The sequence below is a fragment of the Hyla sarda genome, chromosome 8 (assembly GCF_029499605.1).
Source record: "Hyla sarda isolate aHylSar1 chromosome 8, aHylSar1.hap1, whole genome shotgun sequence".
Lineage (NCBI taxonomy): Eukaryota > Metazoa > Chordata > Amphibia > Anura > Hylidae > Hyla > Hyla sarda.
The window spans coordinates 64277203-64298936 of record NC_079196.1 but is presented as its reverse complement, the minus strand read 5'-3'; the positions used below and the strand labels follow the sequence as shown (position 1 = coordinate 64298936).

Genomic DNA, 21734 nt, shown 5'->3' with positions numbered 1-21734 from the left:
TTTTCTTGTCCACAGTGCTCTCTGCTGTCACCTCTGTCCATGTCAGGAACTGTCCAGAGCAGCATAGGTTTGCTATGGGCATTTTCTCCTGCTCTGGACAGTTCCTGATACAGGCATCAGGTGTCAGCAGAGAGCCCTGTGGACAAGAAAAAAAAAATCAAAAAGAAAAGAATTTCCTCATAGCATGCAGCTACTAATAAGTACTGGAAGGGTAAAGATTTTTAAAATAAGTAATTTACAAATCTGTTTAACTTTCTGGCACCAGCTGATAAAAAAAAAAGTTTTACGCCAGAGTACCCCTTTAACCCCTTAATGATGCAGGGCATAAATGTACGCCCTGGTGAGGTGGTACTTAACGCACTAGGATGTACATTTACATCCTAAGCATAACCGCGAGCATTGGAGCGATGCCAGGATCATGCACGGCAGGTCCCGGCTGCTGATCGCAGCCATGGACTCGCCCGTAATGGCGGACATCCGCGATCCCCTGGATGTCCGCCATTAACCCCTCAGATGCCGTGATCAATACAGATCACGGCATCTGCAGCATCGCGGTACTAGTTTGGTTAAAAAGTTTGCGATTTGGCTCATGACATCATGGCCCGGACCACTCAATGCAAGTATACCTCCCCATATGGGGGTTAAAGGGGTACTCTGCTCCATAGCGTTCGGAGGGCGTGGCAGCTGCATTGACGCCGTATACCCCATATGATGACAGGCTGTATACACATGCATCACCTCACACTGCTCTCTACACCTGCAGGTACACAGCCTGCTATCATATGGGGTATACGGCGTTTGTGACAGGATTGTGACGTCATATCTAGGATAATATGGACTTGAGAAAGAGAGCGGACTGCTCTTGAAACGCTTTGTTTATGTGAATAAAAGAATTATAATTTAACCTACGGCATCCTCAGTTCTCTGAAACCTGGAATGAGAATCACCTGGATTTTTCTTCCCCGTCCGGAAACGCCAGCGGTACTTCAAGCATCTTCAGCCACTCTCCACAGGTGGACCCAAGTTCGTAGGCAGCCCCGCTCTGCATGTTCTATGCCACTATAGATGTTGAGCTCTGAGCCCAACATCACAAGGTACGTGTGAAATCGGCAACCCCTATTTAACCCTCTCATCCTCGGTAATGGCACAAGGCAGCGCCTTCCCCTGTCTGTTTCTTCTTGTTATTGCATATATTTGTCAGGTCACAGGCACAGGTCAGGGCAAACACCAGATAGAATGGTCAAATGACAAGCAAGGTAAAGCGCAGGAGAAGCAAATACAAGCGCACCTTTGCAGGTAATAATAAACCTAGGCACAGGTGGAAGGAAGGAATTCTTTTATATTAATGTCATGGAGCAAAGATTGGAGAGGAAATGCAAAGAGACAATGTGCACATCCTAGGACCTAAGAATCCAACTATTGATCACAGAAACCAATTGTCTGGACCAACAAACAGCACTTCTGCCCTGCAACCGCCTGTCTTCCCAGTCAGTTTGGGAAACCAATGAAAGGAGGGATCTAATCTCCCTGCATTTAATTGTATTGGTGCCTTTAAACCATTAACCCGTACAGGACCTAGGGCGTATGGATACGCCTTCTGTACCTGGGTCTTAAGGACCCAGGGCGTACCTGTACGCCCGTGGGAATTTCGGTCCCCGCCGCGCGCCGGGTGGGGACCGGGCCGGGGTGACTGCTGATATCTATCAGCAGGCACCCCGTGCAAATGCCCAGGGGGGTCATCAGACCCCTCCATGTCGGCGATCGGCGAAAAACGCAAGTGAATTCACACTTGCGATTTGCGCCGATTCCGGGTCATTCGGGTCTATGGTGACCCGGTGACCCGGAATAGAAGGGGGATCGCGGGTGTCTAAGACACCCACGATCCCCCTCATTGATAGGAGTGAGGTGGCAGAGTTGCCACCCCTCCTCTCTCTGCTATTGGTGGTCTAAACGCGACCACCAATAGCAGATTAGGGGCGGGGGGGTTTACTTTCATTTTCCCCGTTCTGCCCACCCACAATAGGCGGGGCAGGATGGGGAAACAGACAGGGACCGGCGCCGAAGATCCACTTACCCGTCAGTGGAAGCTGCGGGACCGAATCGGCGGCGGTGATCGGCGCGGGCGGCGATGTCGTGCAGCAGAAGAGGACGGCTCCCTGGATCTGACGGTTGCCTAGCAACATCTGGAGGGCTACAGTCTGAGACTGTAGCCCTCCAGATGTTGCAAAACTACAACTCCCAGCATGCCCAGACAGCTGCTGGGCATGGTGGGAGATGCAGTTTTGCAACAGCTGGAGGTCTACAGTTTAGAGACCACTGCACAGTGATCTCTATACTGTAGCACTCTAGATCTTGCAAAACTACAACTCCCAGCATTCCCACATAGCTGTTTACTGTCTGTGCATGCTGGAATTTGTAGTTTTGCAACATCTGGAGGTCCACAGTTTGGAGATCACAGTGCAGTGGTCTCTATCTGTAGCCCTTCAGATGTTGCAAAACTGCAAATCCCAGCATGCCGAAACAGCTGTCTCGGCATGCTGGGAGTTGTAGTTGCGATCCCTCCAGCTGTTGCATAACTAGATCTCCCAGCATGCCCTTTTGCGATCAGTACATGCTGGGAGTTGTAGTTTTGCAACAGCTGGAGGCACACTGGTTGGAAAATACTGAGTTAGGTAACAGAACCTAACTGAAGGTTTTCCAACCAGTGTGCCTCCAGCTGTTGCAAAACTACAACTCCCAGCATGCACGGTCTGTCAGTACATGCTGGGAGTTGTAGTTTTAAAACAGCTGGAGGTTTGCCCCCCCCCATGTGAACGTACAGGGTACAGTCACACGGGCGGGTTTACAATAAGTTTCCTGCTTCAAGTATGAGCTGCGTCAAACTTTTCGCCGCAGCGCAAATTTCTAGCGGGAAGCTCACCGTAACCCGCCAGTGTGACTGTACCCTAAAAACACTACACTACACTAACACCTAATAAAGGGTAAAGCACTACACATACACCCCCTTACACTGTCCCCCCAATGAAAATGAAAAATGTATTGTACGGCAGTGTTTCCAAAATGGAGCCTCCAGCTGTTGCAAAACAACAACTCCCAGCATTTCCGGACAGCCACTGACTGTCCAGGCATGCTGGGAGTTTAGCAACAGCTGGAGACATCCTGTTTGAAAATCACTGGCATAGAATACCCCTATGTCCACCCCTATGCAATCCCTAATTTAGTCCTCAAATGCGCATGGCGCTCTCTCACTTCAGAGCCCTGTCGTATTTCAAGGAAACAGTTTAGGGCCACATATGGGGTATCTCCGTAATCGGGAGAAATTGCGTTACAAATTTTGGGGGGCTTTTTCTCCTTTTACCCCTTATGAAAAGGAAAAGTTGGGGGCTACACCAGCCTGTCAGTGTAAAAAAAAATTTACACTAACATGCTGGTGTTGCCCTTTACTTTTTATTTTCACAAGTGTTAAAAGGAAAAAAGCCCCCCAAAATTTGTAACGCAATTTCTCCTGAGTACAGAAATACCCCATATGTAAGTGTAAAATGCTCTGCGGGCGCACAACAAGGCTCAGGAGTGAGAGCGCACTATGTACATTTGAGGCCTACATTGGTGATTTGCACAGGGGTGGCTGATTTCACAGTGGTTCTGACATAAACGCAAAAAAATAAATACCCACATGTGATCCCATTTTGGAAACTACACCCCTCACAGGTGTTTGACGAATTTGGATGGAAAAATGAAAAAAAAAATTTTTTCACAAAAATGCTGGTGTTACCCAAAATTTTTCATTTTCACAAGGAAACATAGGAAAAAAGCCCCTCAAAATTTGTAACCCCATTTTTTCTGAGTAAGAGCATACCCCGTATGTGGATGTAAAGTGCTCGGCGGGCGAACTACAATGCTCAGAAGAGAAGGAGCACCATTGGGATTTTGAAGATAAAATTTGTCCGGAATTGAAGGCTACGTGTGTTTACAAAGCCCCCATAGAGCCAGAACAATGGAACCCCCCACATATGACCCAATTTTGGAAACTACACCCCTCATGCAATGTAATAAGGGGTACAGTGAGCATTTACGCCCCACAGGTGTCTGACAGATTTTTGGAACAGTGGTCCGTGAAAATGAAAAATGTAATTTTTTTGTTTGCACAGCCCACTGTTCCAAAGATCTGTCAAACGCCAGTGGGGTGTAAATACTCACTGCACCCCTTATTAAATTCTGTGGGTGGTGTAGTTTCCAAAATGGGGTCACGTGGGGGGGTCCACTGTTCTGGCACCACGGGGGGGCTTTGTAAACGCACATGGCCCCCGACTTCTATTCCAACCAAATTCTGTCTTCAAAAGCTCAATGGCGCTCCTTCTCTTCTGAGCATTGTAGTGCGCCAGCAGATCACTTGATGTCCACACATGGGGTATTTCCATACTCAGAAGAAATAGGGTTACAAATTTTGGGGGTCATTTTCTCCTATTACCCCTTGTAAAAATATAAAATGTGGGGGAAAACCAGCAATATAGTAAAAAAAAATTTTTTTTTCATTTACAAATCCGACTTTAGCAAAAAGTCATCAAACACCTGTGAGGTTTTAAGGCTCACCGTACCCCTTGATGTGTTCCTTGAGGGGTGTAGTTTCTAAAATAGTATGCCATGTGTTTTTTTTTGCTGTTCTGGCACCATAGGGGCTTCCTAAATGCGACATGCCCCACAAAAACCATTTCAGAAAAACTCACTCTCCAAAATCCCATTGTCGCTCCTTCCCTTCTGAGCCCTCTACTGCGCCCGCCGTACACTTGACATATACATATGAGGTATTTCCTTACTCGAGAGAAATTGGGCTACACATTTTAGGAAGATTTCTCTCCTTTTACCCCTTGTAAAAATTCAAAAACTGGGTCTACAAGAACATGCGAGTTTAAAAAATGAAGATTTTGAATTTTCACCTTCAATTTGCTGCTATTCCTGTGAAACACCTACAGGGTTAACAAACCTTTTGAATGTCATTTTGAATACTTTGGGGGGTGCAGTTTTTATAATGGGGTCATTTTTGGGGTATTTCTAATAAGAAGGCCCTTCAAATCCACTTCAAACCTAAACTGGTCCCTGAAAAATTTTGATTTGGAAAATTTTGTGAAAAATTGGAAAATTGCTGCTTAACTTTGAAGCCCTCAGGTGTCTTCCAAAAGTAAAAACATGTCAACGTTATGATGCAAACATAAAGTAGACATATTGTATATGTGAATCAATATATAATTTATTTGGAATATTAATTTTCCTTATAAGCAGAGAGCTTCAAAGTTAAAAAAATGCAAAATTTTCAATTTTTTCATCAAATTTTGGAATTTTTCACCAAGAAACGATGCAAGTATCGACAAAATTTTACCACTGACGTAAAGAAAAATATGTCACGAAAAAACTATCTCGGAATCAGGATGAAAGGTAAAAGCATTCCAGAGTTATTAATGCTTAAAGTGACAGTGGTCAGATGTGCAAAAAATGGCCGGGTCCTACAGTGAAAATTGGCTAGGTCCTTAAAGGGTTAAAGACTTTGGACTCAAATGTACATCCTGTGCCCTGATACATAGTGTTCTGTTCCCTGCCACTACTGCTAATACAGTTAGTTTGGTCTCCCCCTGGCCTAGCAGGAGACCAAACTCAGGAAGTGCTTTGGCACAGGGGAACATAGTGTAAGTTAGTTTAGGATAGATTGTTTGGTAACAGGTACCCTTTAAGTGCTGTGATTAATAGCGATCATGGCAGAGACTCAAATACAGTCCCCTAACCAATTAATTTGGTTTGCTCACCTGCTCTCTAGGCTAGGGGTCCTGGGGCTGATCTGTCAAGACCTGCTGAGGAGGGATCTGATCAGAGGAGCAGTAGTGCAGTTCAGTAGGGGAGCAGTGGCAGTACAGCTGTGGTCACTTACACCACTATGTAGGTCCTTGGGGGGTTGTCCCCTCCTCCCTTTTCCCCAGAGCAACATAGAATTGTGAACAGGCTACAGCCTACAGTGCAAATTCACACCATGCAGGTAGTGTTAGTGAGTGATGTTGGGGATGAGGCAGTTCAGCTTAAAAGCTAGAAAAGAAGGCAATGTGCAGCGTGGTAGTTCAAGCAATACTCAATGATTTATTCAGCAATTAGCCAACATGGAGACCAGGTGAATAATTAAAAGCTGTAGTATAGTAGTACTTAATAAGCAGGGTATAAACATGCCTTGGAAGTTCTAGTGTTTTAGTATTCTACATAGGCAAGTACTGCAGTGCATAGAATTGTGGAGGATGCAAAAAAAAAGTCAAACTGTAGTACCAGTCGTGTGTTGTCTGAACTATCTTTTGGAGTTCATGAATAGCTTTGTAAATATGCCAATATTTGCATTTACTTTCCTTATCCTTAATACACTTGTACTAGAAATTCTACATTGATGGCTGAACAAATGACTCTCTGTAGACGACATTAGGATCCTCTGTGATCACTGAACAATGAATCACATTAAAGCCTCTACAATGATCCCCTTTTATAACCTTTGCTTTTTGCAGCTGAGTTCACAGTTGGAGTTTGCACGGGGACAGATGTGTTCTCATCCCATAATTTCCTTTAGTTCCAGCTCAAGAGTTCAGGCTTCTCCTGCAATGTCTCTTGTCACTGTAATGTCTCATTCTATTGAAACCAAACTGTTCTTCCTTCTGTTTGCATATTTTATGACGCTCAGTATGAAATGGAGAGTTAGAAAAACTTAGTATCACTCTACCACAACTTAAGGTGCATACTGAATAAACTCTGGGGACAACTTGTTCTTTCTTTTTGTGCAGCTTGTCAGATCCGTGTCATTCTTCTGCTGGGATTTTATTGAAGAACTGTTATTGCTGCAGTAAAATGTGTTATGGTGATGGGTCCCTATATCTTAGGTTACCTTTAAATTACTTTAATAAAATGATCTAGTAGTTACTACAGAAGGAGTTCTATTTATTTTTTTATTTTTTTTTGGGGGGGGGGGGGTTAGTTCATGGGTGCTATAAAACTAATTGGCTTGTGTTCTTTGGGTTGCTAATAGATGTTAAAGAGTTCAAGGGGTTATCCAGGAATAGAAATTAAAGAGCTAATATTTTCTAAATACAGCACCATGCCTTTCCTCATGGTTGTATGTGATATTGCAATTTGGATCCATTCACTTCAATGGAACTGAGCGGCAATATCACACACAACCTGAAGACAGGTCTGGCGCTGTTTTTAGAAGAAATCTGCTCTGTTTCTCTATTCCAGGATAGCCCCTTTAAAGAGTTCAACCTAACAGATTGTATTTAATATCTAATAGACTCCACCAATTTTTTTTATCCTTCACATTATCTAACCATTTTTTGCCTACTATTCCTACACAAACGTACATTGTGTAGCCTGACATTGCGATCATACTCCTACCATATGTCCCCTATTTCTTGCTTACATCAGGTGAAATATGTATTGAACATGTTCACTAAATATATCTCCAAAGGTGTTATTGACATGAACTTTTTACCCAATAACAACCCAGGTAATCCATACATACAAGGAAATCAAAACAAATAAGCAAAGAAAATCTTATGTGCAATAAGTTATGTGCAAAAAGTATTGAACTCACGAAGAAAGGCAGGTGCAAAAAGGCATAGAAAGCCAAGACAACAACTGAAATCAGTAAGTAAAAAGCAATTCAGCCCCTTATCAGTGCAAATTAATATCAGCTGGTTCAGTCTTAACTGATGGCTACAAGATCTGATTGCCAAGGTGTCACACAAGATACATCTTATGATGAGTAAAAGCAAAGTGCTGTCTCAAGACATTCACAACCTAATTGTTACAAAACGTTGCAATGGTTATAGGCGCATTTCTTAGCTCCTGGATGTTCCAGTGAGCACTTTTAAAGCCATAATACAGAAGTGGAAAGACGATCATTTCGCCATAAATTTGCTTAGACCAGATGCTTGACCAGGACTGGGAATTAGCAGGGACTTTCATCTCAAAGAAAAAAGGGAGAAAAATGGGGACATGTAAAACACTTATTTCACCTGCTGTATATACATTGGGAATTTACAAATCAGCACAGACAAGTGGTGTATTTGTTTTTAAAATGTAAGAACATTGGGTGGAAAGTGGATGGTGTTTCAGCAAATCTAACGCACAATATTTTGGAAGCTGAATCGCTACAATCTTCTGTTTTTTGCGGCACAAATCAGCACAAGCAAATTGTATGTTTGTTTTCAAAATGTAAGACTAAGGGGTGGAAAATGGGAAGGGGTTTCAGAAAATCTAATGTGCAATGTCTCGGAAAACGAAGCTGCAGAAACGTCTATTTCTGTGGCACAAATAAGCAAAGACACAGCACAAACGAATGGCAAAATTTGAGTACATGGGGTGCCAACTTCACACAGCTGGTGAATTGAATGCTCCCAATATATGCACTACAGGGACCATATGAATTAAAACAGTCACCTTCTACAGTACAGGTTTATGTTGTGATGAGTAGCAACATTTGAGTCAGCAACTGCACGAGAGCCTTTAAAGGAGTACACCGGGATATAAAAACATATCCCCTATCCTAAGGATAGGGGATAAGTTTCAGATCGCAAGGGGTCCAACTGACTGGGACTCCACGCCATCTCCCATACCGGAGCCTGGCTCTGTGCCCAAATAGCCCGTATCGCCCATCACACGAAGCAGCGGCCAACACGTCCCTCAATGCTGCTCTATGGCAGAGCCGGAGATTGCCGAATGCAGTGTTCTGGCTCTCCCATAGAGTTGTATTGAGGGGGCATGTCAGTCACCGCTTTGTGCAGTGGTTGAACACGCCCCCTTCCTGCGGACTGCCGGGGACCCATACAGGAGACTGTGGGGGTCCCTGCGGTCAGACCCCCTGTGATCTGAAACTTATCCCCTGTCCGTAGGGTAGAGAGTACGTTTTCATATACTGGAGTTCTCCTTTAAGACTATATGTGAGGTTCCAACATGATACCATTACAATCATTAGACCATCTAGTAAATATATATCTGCCAGTTAAGGCCACTTCTGTTGGTGAGTACTGTACTGCACTGTATGAAACTGTTCTTGGGGCACTATAGGGAACTGTGGCTCTTCAGAGGTGGCAAAACTACAACTCCCAGCGTGCCCGGACAGCCGTTGGCTCTCTGGGCATGCTGGGAGTTGTAGTTTCACAACATTTGGCGACCACATTTTGGATACTACTGCATTAGGCAAAAGCAGCATATAAACCTTTGTACAGTAAAGTTATGGTGCACATTTGTTTTATTATAATCGTCTGCATTCTGCCTTATTCTAAAAACCATCAAGGTTCACTTCTGCATTCCTGTTTCAACTTACAATTTCGATCAAAGTGTGTCGGTGGATTTCATGTATAATAAATAAGATTAGTGGGCAGCCCCTCAGTTGGTATAGGAATGAAGATACGTTTCATTTCATTAAAATGTGTAACAGTCAGATCTATGGTATTGATTTTGCTCGGGATGATTCACAAGGACATCTGATAATATTTAAGACTCGTCTTCTGACAGTACTGACCTTACCCAAGAAAATTTATACCCTACACCACCTATGCTCAATGCAATATACAATGCTGATATTATACTTAAGACAGACTTGAGGAAAAATGCACGCAGTCTGAAATAAAGCAATATATGTAAGGGGTGTCATGGTCTTAAGGGGGTACTCTGCCCCTAGACAATTTATCCCCTATCCAAAGAATAGAGTATAACATGTCTGATCACGGGGGGGGGGTTTGGGGATCTGGCCACTGGGACCCCCTGCGATCAGATATGTTATCCAAAGGTTAGGGGATAACATGTCCAGGGGGTGAAGTACCCCTTCAAAGAATACCTCCAATGTTCCTAGTGTTTTTTCTACTACCAACAGTTTAAACATTGGGGAAATACGGACAGGAGATTGGGTAGTGTTGCTGCTGGGGCAATAAGAAAAGAGGTTTTCACCAACATCAAGATGGCCAACAAATTAACATTTCTGCCCTGAGTCTTCTGTGCTGTGCTGGATGTCTTTATCCAATCACTGCAGGCAGCTCTGTAACCCCTTACTCTCTATTTTCATACTGCAGTCTGATAGGACGGGAATGAGCTCAGTGGAGTACTAGTCCCACCCTCACTTCCTGGACTATGTCCCTGCCTGTGCTTCATCTGCTCCATCATCTTCCAGCATGCCCGGACAGCCGAAGGCTGTCAGGGCATACTGCGTGTTGTAGTTTTGCAACAGCTGGAGGCATGCTGATTGGAAAACACTGGCTTAAAGGGGTACTCCGGTGGAAAACCTTTTTTTTTTTTTTTTAATAAACTGGTGCAAAGAAGTTTAGCAGATTTATAAATGACTTTTATTTAAAAATCTTAATCCTTCCAGTACTTATCAGCTGCTGTATGCACCACAGTGCTCTCTGCTGATTAGCAGATTTATAAATTGATGTGCAGCGCATGATGTGCAGTGTTTTAATATCCTTATTATGTCTCAAATGCGAGATTGCTTAACATGAGGCACTTTTTCTGCACGGACAGACAGATTAGCTCTCGAAGGTCTACATAGAAATAAAGCAGTGAAATGGAAAATTCCAAGTAGATCTCTAAATATTTCTATTCTTGTTACTATAACTTGCTGGTAATTCATTTCCATGGTCAGACGCTGCTTTATGGTCTATCAGTATGTTTTATGCAGATAATTATAATTGCCGTTTAGGCCTTTTCCCCTAATATACTGTATTAGCGTAGGTTCAAGGAAGAACTAGCGCTTTGCCTTTGTTACAACCGTGCTGTTATTCCGGGGGAGATAAAAGGAAATGCTACAGTCACTGCTCTTCTATAAGGTCACTTAGCTCCAAGCGCTTCTCACACACACACACACACATTGCTGCAGGTCATTGAACTATTGTTACATAACTATGTCCTGATTAAAAATTGATATTGAATGGAATAACAGGTGCATAGTGTGAACAATGGTCAGGGCCGAGGTGTTTAAAGATTTGTAAAATTCATAAGTAAAAACTTGTTTGAGTGGAAAATACACAAAAGCATAAAATGTTCTGTGATGTTCTAATAGACTTTGTGGTTCAGCATCTTAAAGAGGGTACTCCAGTGGGAAAAAAATGTGTTCAAATCAACTGGTGCCAGAAAGTTATGCAGATCTATAAATTACTTCTATTTAAAAATCTTAATCCTTCCAGTACTTATCAGCTGCTGTATGCTCCAGAGGAAGTTGTGTAGATCTTTCCAGTCTTACTTCAGTGCTCTCTGCTGACACCTCTGTCTATGTCAGGAACTGACCAGAGCAGGAGAGATTTGCTATGGGAATTTTCTTCTACTTTGGACAGTTCCTGACATGGACAGAGGTGTCAGCAGAGAGCACTGTAGTCAGACTGGAAAGAACTACACAACTTTCTCTGGAGCATACAGCAGCTGGAAGGAATAAGATTTTAAAAATAGAAAAAATTTACAAATCTGTTTAACTTTCTGACACCAGTTTATTTGAAAACATTTTTTTTCCACCAGAGTACCCATTTTACATTGTCAAGAATTCTGCTTGCAGTCAGTGAATGCATAACTTACCTATGTGGTCCAACTGATGCCCTGTTCACATTGTTCTAGTCCCCATTTCAGTTCCAGTTTCAGTTTTTTGGTTCTTGTAGAGAGATCCAATAGACCTATGTTCACATGCTGTTTAAAGATCATTTTAAAGGGGTATTTCCGCTATTTAAAGGGGTACTCCGGTGCTAAGACATCTTATCCCCAAAGGATAGGGGATAAGATGCCTGATCGCGGGGGTCCCGCCGCTGGGGTGTGACAGTTTATGATTTTAATCAGCATCTCCTGTTCGGGCCCCGTGATCTTTCATGCAGCACCCCGTTACCATCAGCCCCCGGAGCATGTTCGCTATGGGTCTGATGACCACCGATCACGGGGACGGATTATTGTGATGTCATGGCTCCGCCCCCGAGTGGCATCACGCTCCGCCCCCTCAATGCATTTTTAAAAGTGGTATAAGGAGAAAAAGCCCCACAAAATTTGTAGCCCAATTTCTCTCGAGTATGGAAATACCTCATTTGTTGACATAAAGTGCTCTGCGGGCTCACAACATGGCTCAAGAGGGAAAGAACAACTGTGGGATTTTTCAAAACAAATTTTGCTGTCATGGTTTTTGGGGGCCATGTTGCATTTAGGAAGCCCCCAGGAAAGTAAAAAGGGGTATAGTGAGCCTTAACACCTCACAGGTGTTTGACGACTTTGCATTGAATTTGGACGTGAAAATGGAAAATTAGATTTTTAAGACTAAAATGATGGTGTTACCCCAAACTTTTCTTTTTCACATGGAGTAATAGGAGAAAATGGACCCCAAAATGTGAAGTCCAATTTCTCCTGATTAAGAAGACTGCTTCTTAAGTGCTCTGCTGGCGCACTACAATGCTTACAAGAGAAGGAGCAAAGTTTGGCTTTTTGAAAGCAAATTTTGCTGAAATGGTTTTTGGGGGCATGTTGCATTTAGCAAGTCCCCAGGGTACCAGAACAGCAAAAAAAAAAAAAAAAAACTGGCATTCTATTTTGGAAACTACACCCCTCAAGGAATGTAACAAGGGATATAGCGAGTCTTAACAGCTCACATGTGTTTGACGACTTTACGTTGAAGTTAGACGTGAAAATGGAAAATGAGATTTTTAACATGAAAATGATGGTGTTACCCCCTAGCGTGTAGGGGATGGGGCGGAAGGCCTCTTTGATTCTTCTGGGCTGTCCCACAAGCGACCGTGGATCTGGCGGCGAAGGATGTGAAGAGAGGGATACTAGTATAAAAGTTATCCACGTAAAGGTGGTATCCTTTATCTAGTAATGGGTGCAAAAGGCCCCAAACGATTTTCCCGCTAACACCCAGAGTGAGGGGACATTCTTTCTGGGGGTTCAATACGGGAATCTCGTCCTTCATACACCATAAACTTGCAAGTGTACCCTGAGGTACTCTCGCAAAGTTTATACATCTTCACGCCATACCGCGCTTGCTTGGTTGGGATGTATTGCCGGAAGCTAAGTCTCCCCTTAAACCCTTAAAGCTGATGAAAGACTCATCAATAGTGACCTCCCGCCCAGGAACATAGGCCTCCCAAAATTTGGCTCTGAAGTGGTTGATGACCGACCTGATGACCGGCCTGATGACCGGGGGGGGGGGGGGGGGGACGGACATGCCACATTATCAACATAATTCAAACATTTCCGAATGGCCTCAAAACCAGGGACGTGTCATTGCCATACCATAGAGTGGGGTCTGGTAGAGGACATCCCCACTCCAGTATTGCCTGACACTGGGTTTTTTAACTAGACCCATATGCAGCACGAGGCCCCAAAAGGTCCTCATTTCGGCTGCATTGATGGCGTACCATCCATTGGGTCTAGCTTAAAATGAGCCCGGGTTTGCAGCGAAGAACTGTTGGGCACACAGGTTCATCTGGTTAACCATCAGATTGACAAAGTCGTCACTGAAAAAAAAACTGAAATAGTCCATTTCAGTGAACCCGGTGATGTCAATCTTGATTCCTGTGTCGCCATCAAACTCAGGAATCACAAGTCCAGACAAGTTTGCCATTACGGGAAACCAGTGAACTTGGCTTGGGGGCTTGACTAGTATGATCCTCAGGGGAACTCATACTAGCATGGGGCACAAGGTCTGGAGCAGAGGAGGTTTGTGGCCTTGCATGACGGCATCTCTGCCGCCTTGGTGGCTCATCATCAGAACTTGATGATGAGGAGGACGAGGAAATAAGGAAGGTGAGGTCTTCCTCAGCCTCTGTGGCGCTTTCAGTGTCGGAGGCAAGTATGGCATATGCCTCCTCCGCTGAAAACTCCCTGCTGGCCATTTCCCTACTCTTATGGGGGGTGAAGTGTATACAGTAGGGATCAAAAGTTTGGGCACCCCAGGTAAAAAATTTTATTAATGTGCATAAAGAAGCCAAGGAAAGATGGAAAAATCTCCAAAATGCATCAAATTACAGATTAGACATTCTTATAATATGTCAACAAAAGTTTGATTTTATTTCCATCATTTACACTTTCAAAATAACAGAAAACAAAAAAATAGCGTCTGCAAAAGTTTGGGCTACCTGCAGAATTTATAGCATGCACTGCCCCCTTTGCAAAGCTGAGACCTGCAAGTGTCATGGATTGTTCTCAATCATCATCTGGGAAGACCAGGAGATGGCAATCTCAAAGGTTTTAAATGCCCAGACTCATCTGACCTTGCCCCAACAATCAGCACCATGGGTTCTTCTAAGCAGTTGTCTAGAAATCTTAAACTGAAAATAGTTGACGCTCACAAAGCTGGAGAAGGCTATAAGATGATAGCAAAACGTTTTCAGATGTCAATATCCTCTGTTCGAAATGTAATTAAGAAATGGCAGTCATCAGGAACAGTGGAAGTTAAAGCAAGATCTGGAAGACCAATAAAAATATCAAACAGAACAGCTCGCAGGATTGTGAGAAAAACAATTCAAAACCCATGTTTGACTGCACAATCCCTCCGGAAAGATCTGGCAGACACTGGAGATGTGGTACACTATTCCACAATAAAGAGATACTTGTACAAATATGGTCTCCATGTAAGAGTCATCAGAACAAAACCTCTTCTACGTCCTCACCACAAAAATCCGCATTTGAAGTTTGCAAATGAACATATAGACAAGCCTGATGCATTTTGGAAACAAGTTCTGTGGACCGATGAGGTTAAAATTTAACTTTTTGGCCAGGGTTGTGTTGCAGCCAGTGGCACAGGGAACATCTCACGAGTAGAAGAAAAAATGGATTCAATAAAATTTCAGCAAACTTTGGATGCTAACTTGATGCCATCTGTGAAAAAGCTGAAGTTAAAGAGAGGATGGCTTCTACAAATGGATAATGATCCTAAACACACCTCGAAATCCACGGGGGATTACATCAAGAGGTGTAAACTGAAGGTTTTGCCATGACCTTCACAATCTCCTGACCTCAACATAATTGAAAATCTATGGATAGACCTTAAAAGAGCAGTGCGTGACAGACAGCCCAGAAATCTCAAAGAACTGGAAGACTTTTGTAATGAAGAATGGGTAAAGATACCTCAAACAAGAATTGAAAGACTCTTGGCTGGCTACAAAAAGCGTTTACAAGCTGTGATACTTGCCAAAGGGGGCAGTACAAGATATTAACTCTGCAGGGTGCCCACACTTTGCAGATGCCATTTTTTGGTTTTCTGTTACTTTGAAAGTGTAAATGATGTAAATAAAATCTAACTTTTGTTGACATATTAGAAGAATGTCTAATCTGTAATTTGATGCCTTTTGGAGATTTTTCCATCTTTCCTTGGCTTCTTTATGCACATTAATATGAATTTTTACTTGGGGTGCCCAAACTTTTGATCCCCACTGTATATGTGCGGAGGAAACTCTATTGGTGTGTGCTGCATGTGGTGTGGTGCGAGACTTTCTACCCTAACCGGCCCTTAACTACTTACTAACCCGCCCTGAGAACAAAAATATAAAACTAAACTAAAAAAAAGAAAAAGAAACTTCTAGCAGCAAAAAAACTTGAGCCAAAAAAAGCGTTTACCTATTTAGTGGTGTGCACCCAAAAAACGCTGATCAGTGATATATCACTGACAGCGGTGGGGCAGGTACACACAGGTACGGTCCATCCACACAGCATAGTGTGGACCACCTATAGGTGCAAAAAAATAAAATAAAAAAGACGCCTTAGTCCCCGAAAAAGCGCATTCACCACAAGGAAACGTTAATCAGTACTACAGGGCTGATCAGCGGCAGGTGGGCTTTAGCAAACGGTGGCGGACCGCTCTTTTATAGCTAAAAGGGCCCAGCCACATGTTTAGCAAAATTGCCACCATAAAATTAAAGTGTGAACAGTCAGGGTCTCAGTGCTGAGACCTTCACCTATCAGCTGAATTATCAACATAGGCATGTGGTACTTCTTGGCTCCCAGCAAACTATGTCTCTCTCATTGCTCCATAGACTTAAAGGGGTACTCCACTGCCCCCAGGGGCAGTGGAGGGGTGCTCCATTGCCTCCGAACTCTGGATGCGGGCTGCATGGGTCATGACGTCCCGGCCATGTCCCTTGTGACATTACACCAAACCCCCTCAACGCAAGAGCAGGAGAAAATCCCCATAGCAAACCTATCCTACTCTGGACAGTTCCTGACATGGACAGAGGTGTCAGCAGAGAGCACTGTGGTCAGATTGAAAAGAAATTCAAACAGAAAATAACTTTCTGTGGAGCATACAGCAGCTGATAAGTGCTGGAAGGATTAAGATTTTTTAAATAGAAGACAAATCTGTTTAACTTTCTGGCACCAATTGATTTAAAAAAAATGATTTTCCACCGGAGTACCCCTCTAAGGGTAGATTTTTTTTCCGTGAATTTTTTTCCATTTCATACTACGAAATATTAAGGAATGTCCCTCCATCCATTGTCCTAATACCTTAATTATCTGTGAGCAAACAATACGCCCTAGAGCAGTGGTCTTAAACTTTGGTCCTCCAGATGTTGTTAAACTTCCACTCCCAGCATGTATGGGCATGCTGGGAGTTGAAGTTTTGCAACATCTGGAGGACCACAGCTTGAGACCACTGCCCTAGAGTGTGAATCTCTTGATCGAGATGTGTAAGGAGATTGGATTGGTACATACGTGTTGCAGACAACAGATCTCCAGCTGAATACGCTAAATGAAAAGGAAAAAAATATTTAAACGCCACATTATTATATTATTATATTTTTTAAGATGAACTATTTTACCGTATTTTTGGTCATATAAGACGCTCCGGCATAGAAGACGCACCTAATTTTATAGGATAAAAATCTAGAAAATAAAGATTCTGAACCAAATACAAAGTAAAGTATAGTACAGTGATCTTCTACCTTCGGACCTTCAGATGTTGCAAAACTACAACTCCCAGCATGCCCGGACAGCCGTTGGCTGTCCGGGCATGCTGGGAGTTATAGTTTTGTAACATCTGGAGGTCCGCAGGTTGAAGATCACTGGTATAGGAGGTAGTACTCACGTGTCCCCGCCACTTCTGACCCGTCACCCCTCATCACCGCTGCCCTGGATGTCGCCCTCCATCGCTGTCGCCGTGACCCGTCGCTCCGGAACGTCTCTGCTGCATGGTATCCTCGCGCTCCGACACCGCCATGATGTCGCTACACACACCGCTCCTATTGGATGACGGGACGGCGTGTGCGACGACGTGATGCCGACGAAGGAGAGCGCCGGCCATGCAGGGGATCCCGGCACGGAGCAGACACCGAGGAGGCAGGTAAGGTCCCTCTTGGTGTCCTGTAAGCTGTTCGGGACGCCGCGGTGAACAGCCCGACATTTAGCTTTGATCACCGCGTCTGAAGGGTTAATACAAGGCATCACCGTGATCAGTGATGTCCTGTATTAGCCGTGGGTCCCGGCCGTTGATGGCCGTAGGGACCGCTGTGATAGGTGTGTATTCGCCTTATAAGACGCACCAACTCCCCCCCCCCCCAGTTTTGGGGAAGAAAAAGTGTGTCTTATACGACAAAAAATACGGTATTCATTATTTTGTTCCAAACAACCTAATAGCTACGGGCCCAGCCTTGTGCATTGCTATACATCACTGTTCATTCCCCTAAGCTCCCATTAGCTGCCTGTGGCTATAGTAAGTAAAGAATTAATTGACGAAGAAGTTGTTAGAGTCTATATTGTTTCAGTGATCGGGTTACAAACCAGACGACACATTCAATTCTGCTATTCAAACATAGAGTAATCCACCTGAGTGTCAGCCATATTTAAATGTTAATGCGGTACCTTCCTGAATTCTAATAATGACCTAACTCAGCTCCAATGTTTGGGAAATATCGTCATCTGCTCAGAAGGGAATCTTACACTTTGAAGCCCAAGAGACTTCCAGAGAGGACACTTTGTGTTGCTTTGTCCTTGTTGCATTTGCTTGCACAGCCAGGGACTTTGGGCATGGTCTGCTCTTTCTATTACTAGAGGACCCACAATTCAAGTTCCTCACTTTTGCGCACCTCCTTACTCCTTCATGCAGCCAATACTTGGAGAAGCAGTTCAGGTAGTTAAAAGCAATATGTCACCTTGTTTTGTAGCGTTCTAGTGTTTTATCTTCTTCGCTTTGTGTCTGATGTGCTGGAGTTCACAGATAGTTATCAGCCGCTATAGAGAATCTCAGATTTGCAGGTTTTGACTTTAATACTTGTTATTTTATTTGTTTTGTAAATATTTGTTGTTTGCATTCAGACAATCTTTCGTTTTTTAGCTATAAATGGAGCAGAAATGAGTTTGTTAGGAATAACAGATGGTTTATCATTTTGCACAATTAAAGATATGTTTCATATAGTTCTGCAGGTTCTAACACATTATGGTTACTTACTAAATCCTTATGTTTTTTTTATTTGTTTTATGATGGATAATATACCCCTGCTATGTTGCCAAATATCGAAGCGTTGAGGATAATGATAATTTCTATTGTGTTATAGAATATATTTGATGAACATGATGTTTTAGCCTGTGTTTGTATCCTGTAAACGATGCATTTTGTTTGTTGAAAAGTGTTATTTTCTTTGAAGCGATTTATGTTGTGTAAATATCACATGGGTCGCATTGAATTACTTTTCTAAAGTTATATGAAACGTATTGTGGAATATAGTTCCTATAGTGACTATAGTGATAGTACTCCATCAGAAATGGTCAGTGCTGTTAGATTAGATTATGTAAAAGAGAAAAAAATTAATTAAAATGGACAAAAGATAATACTAGTGGGAAAAGAAGAGGATAGTGCTTTTAAGTTGTCATAGAACTACTCAAGATTACCTTTAGTATTTCCTTAAAGGAGTACTCTGGCATAAAAGAACTGATCCACTATCCACAGGATAGGGGATAAGTAGCTGATCCCAAGGAGGGGGGGGGGGAGATGTCCAACTGCTGGGGCCCCCTGCTATCACCGGGACAGGCCCCCGGTGCTCTCAGTGTGGAGCACGTGTCGTCTACCGGTAGACAGCAGGCGTTCTATTAATTTCTATGGGAGCGCCGATGATACCCGAGAGCTGTACTTGGCTCTTTTCGGTGCTCCCATAGGAATGAATGGAGCGGCTGGGGGCTGGGTACCATCCCGGTGATCGCGGGGGCCCCAGCAGTCAAACCACCTGCGATGAGCTATTTATCCCCTATCCTGTGGATAGGGGATAAGTTATTTTTTGCTGGAGATCTCCTTTAAGTTGCAAGTGGCCTGGCAAACACTGCAAAAAATGTAACCTATAAGGAAACAATACAGGTATATAGTATAGTAACTTCTAATTATTAGAAGAGAGTTGTTTTGTGTTTTAGCTTTTAGTCACATGCAAAGACAAATAAAGGTCTCCCAGAATACATCCCATACTAAGTACCGTAAATAAATAAAAATGTATATAAAAAAAATCCGTATCTATATATATATATATATATATATATATATATATATATATATATGTATAAAACAGCAGCAGTACCTTTCCATCTCCACTCTATTCCCTGCTCAGTTAAAGGGAATCTATCAGCTGTATTTGCTGCTAACATCTGTAGACACGGAAGGATAGCTGATAGGGTATAAAAGCAATTGGTACCTTTCCTGGAGCTGATGGTGGTGGCCAAAAATATAAAATTGACTTTTTATTATCAGTCAAGCTCCAGAACCTTTACCTCCAGGCCCTCAAGTCGTGTACAGTTTGCCTACAATGGTGATCTTAGATCTTAGAATACTATTGTATCCCCAGCTCTGTGTCTTCCTCTCTGTCTTTCGCGGCATACTTCACCTGACAGATACACAGGTATCAATCACACTTGTAAAATGTTGTATGTCTATCTTTGAATACACCATTGATCAGTATAGGAAAGTTTACCAAGTATTCTTTTTAGAAAACAAAAGGGGGATTCACATGATGTTCACATGTATTTTAATGGACTAGGAAACAATACATATCCTACCATTTTATGTTTTATTTCATTAACTTTATTAATGTTGATTTGGTCCTTTGAAAAAATTAATCACAAGTTTTGGACAATGCTCTCCCCAGAGGGGTAGGTACTAGTGACACTGTGACAGCACCTGATGAGTGTGGGGCAGTACTTCTCTGGGAGGGGGGCAGCCTTGATACAAATTGAGTATTGTCGCCAGCTTGGCATCATCCAATGAGGATATTTTCTGTCAGTATTAGCCAATGTTAGCTGATGCTGATGGCAGATATGTCTGCCACACACACACATTGTCATAGGCAGAATTATCATAGTTTTATTTTTCTTTATTTCTAAAGCTTGGCTCTTGCAGCCATCATTGGCTAAAGGGGTACTCTGCCCCTAGCATCTTATCCCCTATCCAAAGGATGTCAGATCGCCGGGGTCCCCTCCGTCCATGCCCCCTCCATAGACATGAATGGAGGGGGCATGGTGTGACATCACGTCCCCAGTCCTGGAAACCCGGAGGTTTCCGAAACTAGAGACTCAGCACCTGCATAGGGAGCTGCAGGGAGATCGTGGGGTAGGGGGGGGGGGTCTCAGCAGCGGGCTCCCCACGATCTGACATCTTATCCCCTTTGGATAGGGGATAAAATGCTTGTGCCCGGAATAAAGGGATTTAGCACACACTGGAACATATATAAATGTAGATATGGCGATTTTCTTTTATAAATGCATTACAAAGAGCAGTTATTTATGAAGCCCCATACCACTCCTTATTAAAGATTTTCTATACAGCTGGCCAGTCGGCTGGTAAAAGTGCAATGTTACTGGCAAAATGGTGCAACCATTGGCCACCCCATGTGAGTGTGGTTTTGTACACATGCAGCAGCTGTAGTGAGGGACCTATCACAAATGTTTGGAAAAAAGCGTGTAGGTTGTAATACGTACACTTTAGGAATTATTTTTTCAAAAGAACCAACAAATTTCCACGTAGAACATCACAGGTGCAACCTGGCATAGCTCAGTAGCTTCTCCAGATTTCTCAAGCAGCATCCATTATGTCTAAGCATATGGTACACACTAAAACACTGTTTCTAAAACAGGGTTCCCAGGGGTTCCTTGAACCTTGACCATGGGGTCCCCATAACACAGCAATGCCACGCTCCATGTTCCCAATAAGGAAGGCAAAGTGATTTCATCCTGCCCAAAGATGTTTTAAAAAACAGTAAATATATTTAAAAAATATTATAGTGCTAGAAAAGAATAATTTTTTTTAAATCAGAAAATTTTTATTGAACAAGTTTTATAATAAAAAACATACAAAACAATCCAACATTCCCCTAAAACAAGAAAATAATTATTGCATGCTTTACCCACCCCCCACCAAGCTTCTGTGAGGTAAGAAAGACTTTTCTGGCTCTCCTGAATTGATATTACAAAAATAAATTATATAGAGTACATTCTACTGGGAATGTGCAATAAACTCCGTACCAGAATAAAACCCCGCAGTGACTACTTCAATTTAAACCAATGAACAGAGACCCATAGCAGCATGAGGTGCAAACAACTTCTTAAACTGCAACACCTGTGCCATTTTGTAGAGACCCTTTTTTCAAGTGGCCTCCCTGAAAGACCGTTCTGGTTCTCCTTTGGTTTATGTATTTTATTAGAGCTCATGTTTGTAAACATGCAGTTCAATATTTACTAAGCGCCTTTGCATTGTTTATTTTCTTATAAATCAATAAAGAGAGACA

At 42.9% G+C, this 21734-nt stretch overlaps 1 protein-coding gene across 6 annotated transcripts in view; it reads left to right on the top strand.

Moving 5' to 3' along the window:
- ZNF385B (zinc finger protein 385B) overlaps positions 1–21734 on the top strand; it is a 628650-nt gene that overhangs the window by 490934 nt on the left and 115982 nt on the right. The window lies entirely within an intron of this gene.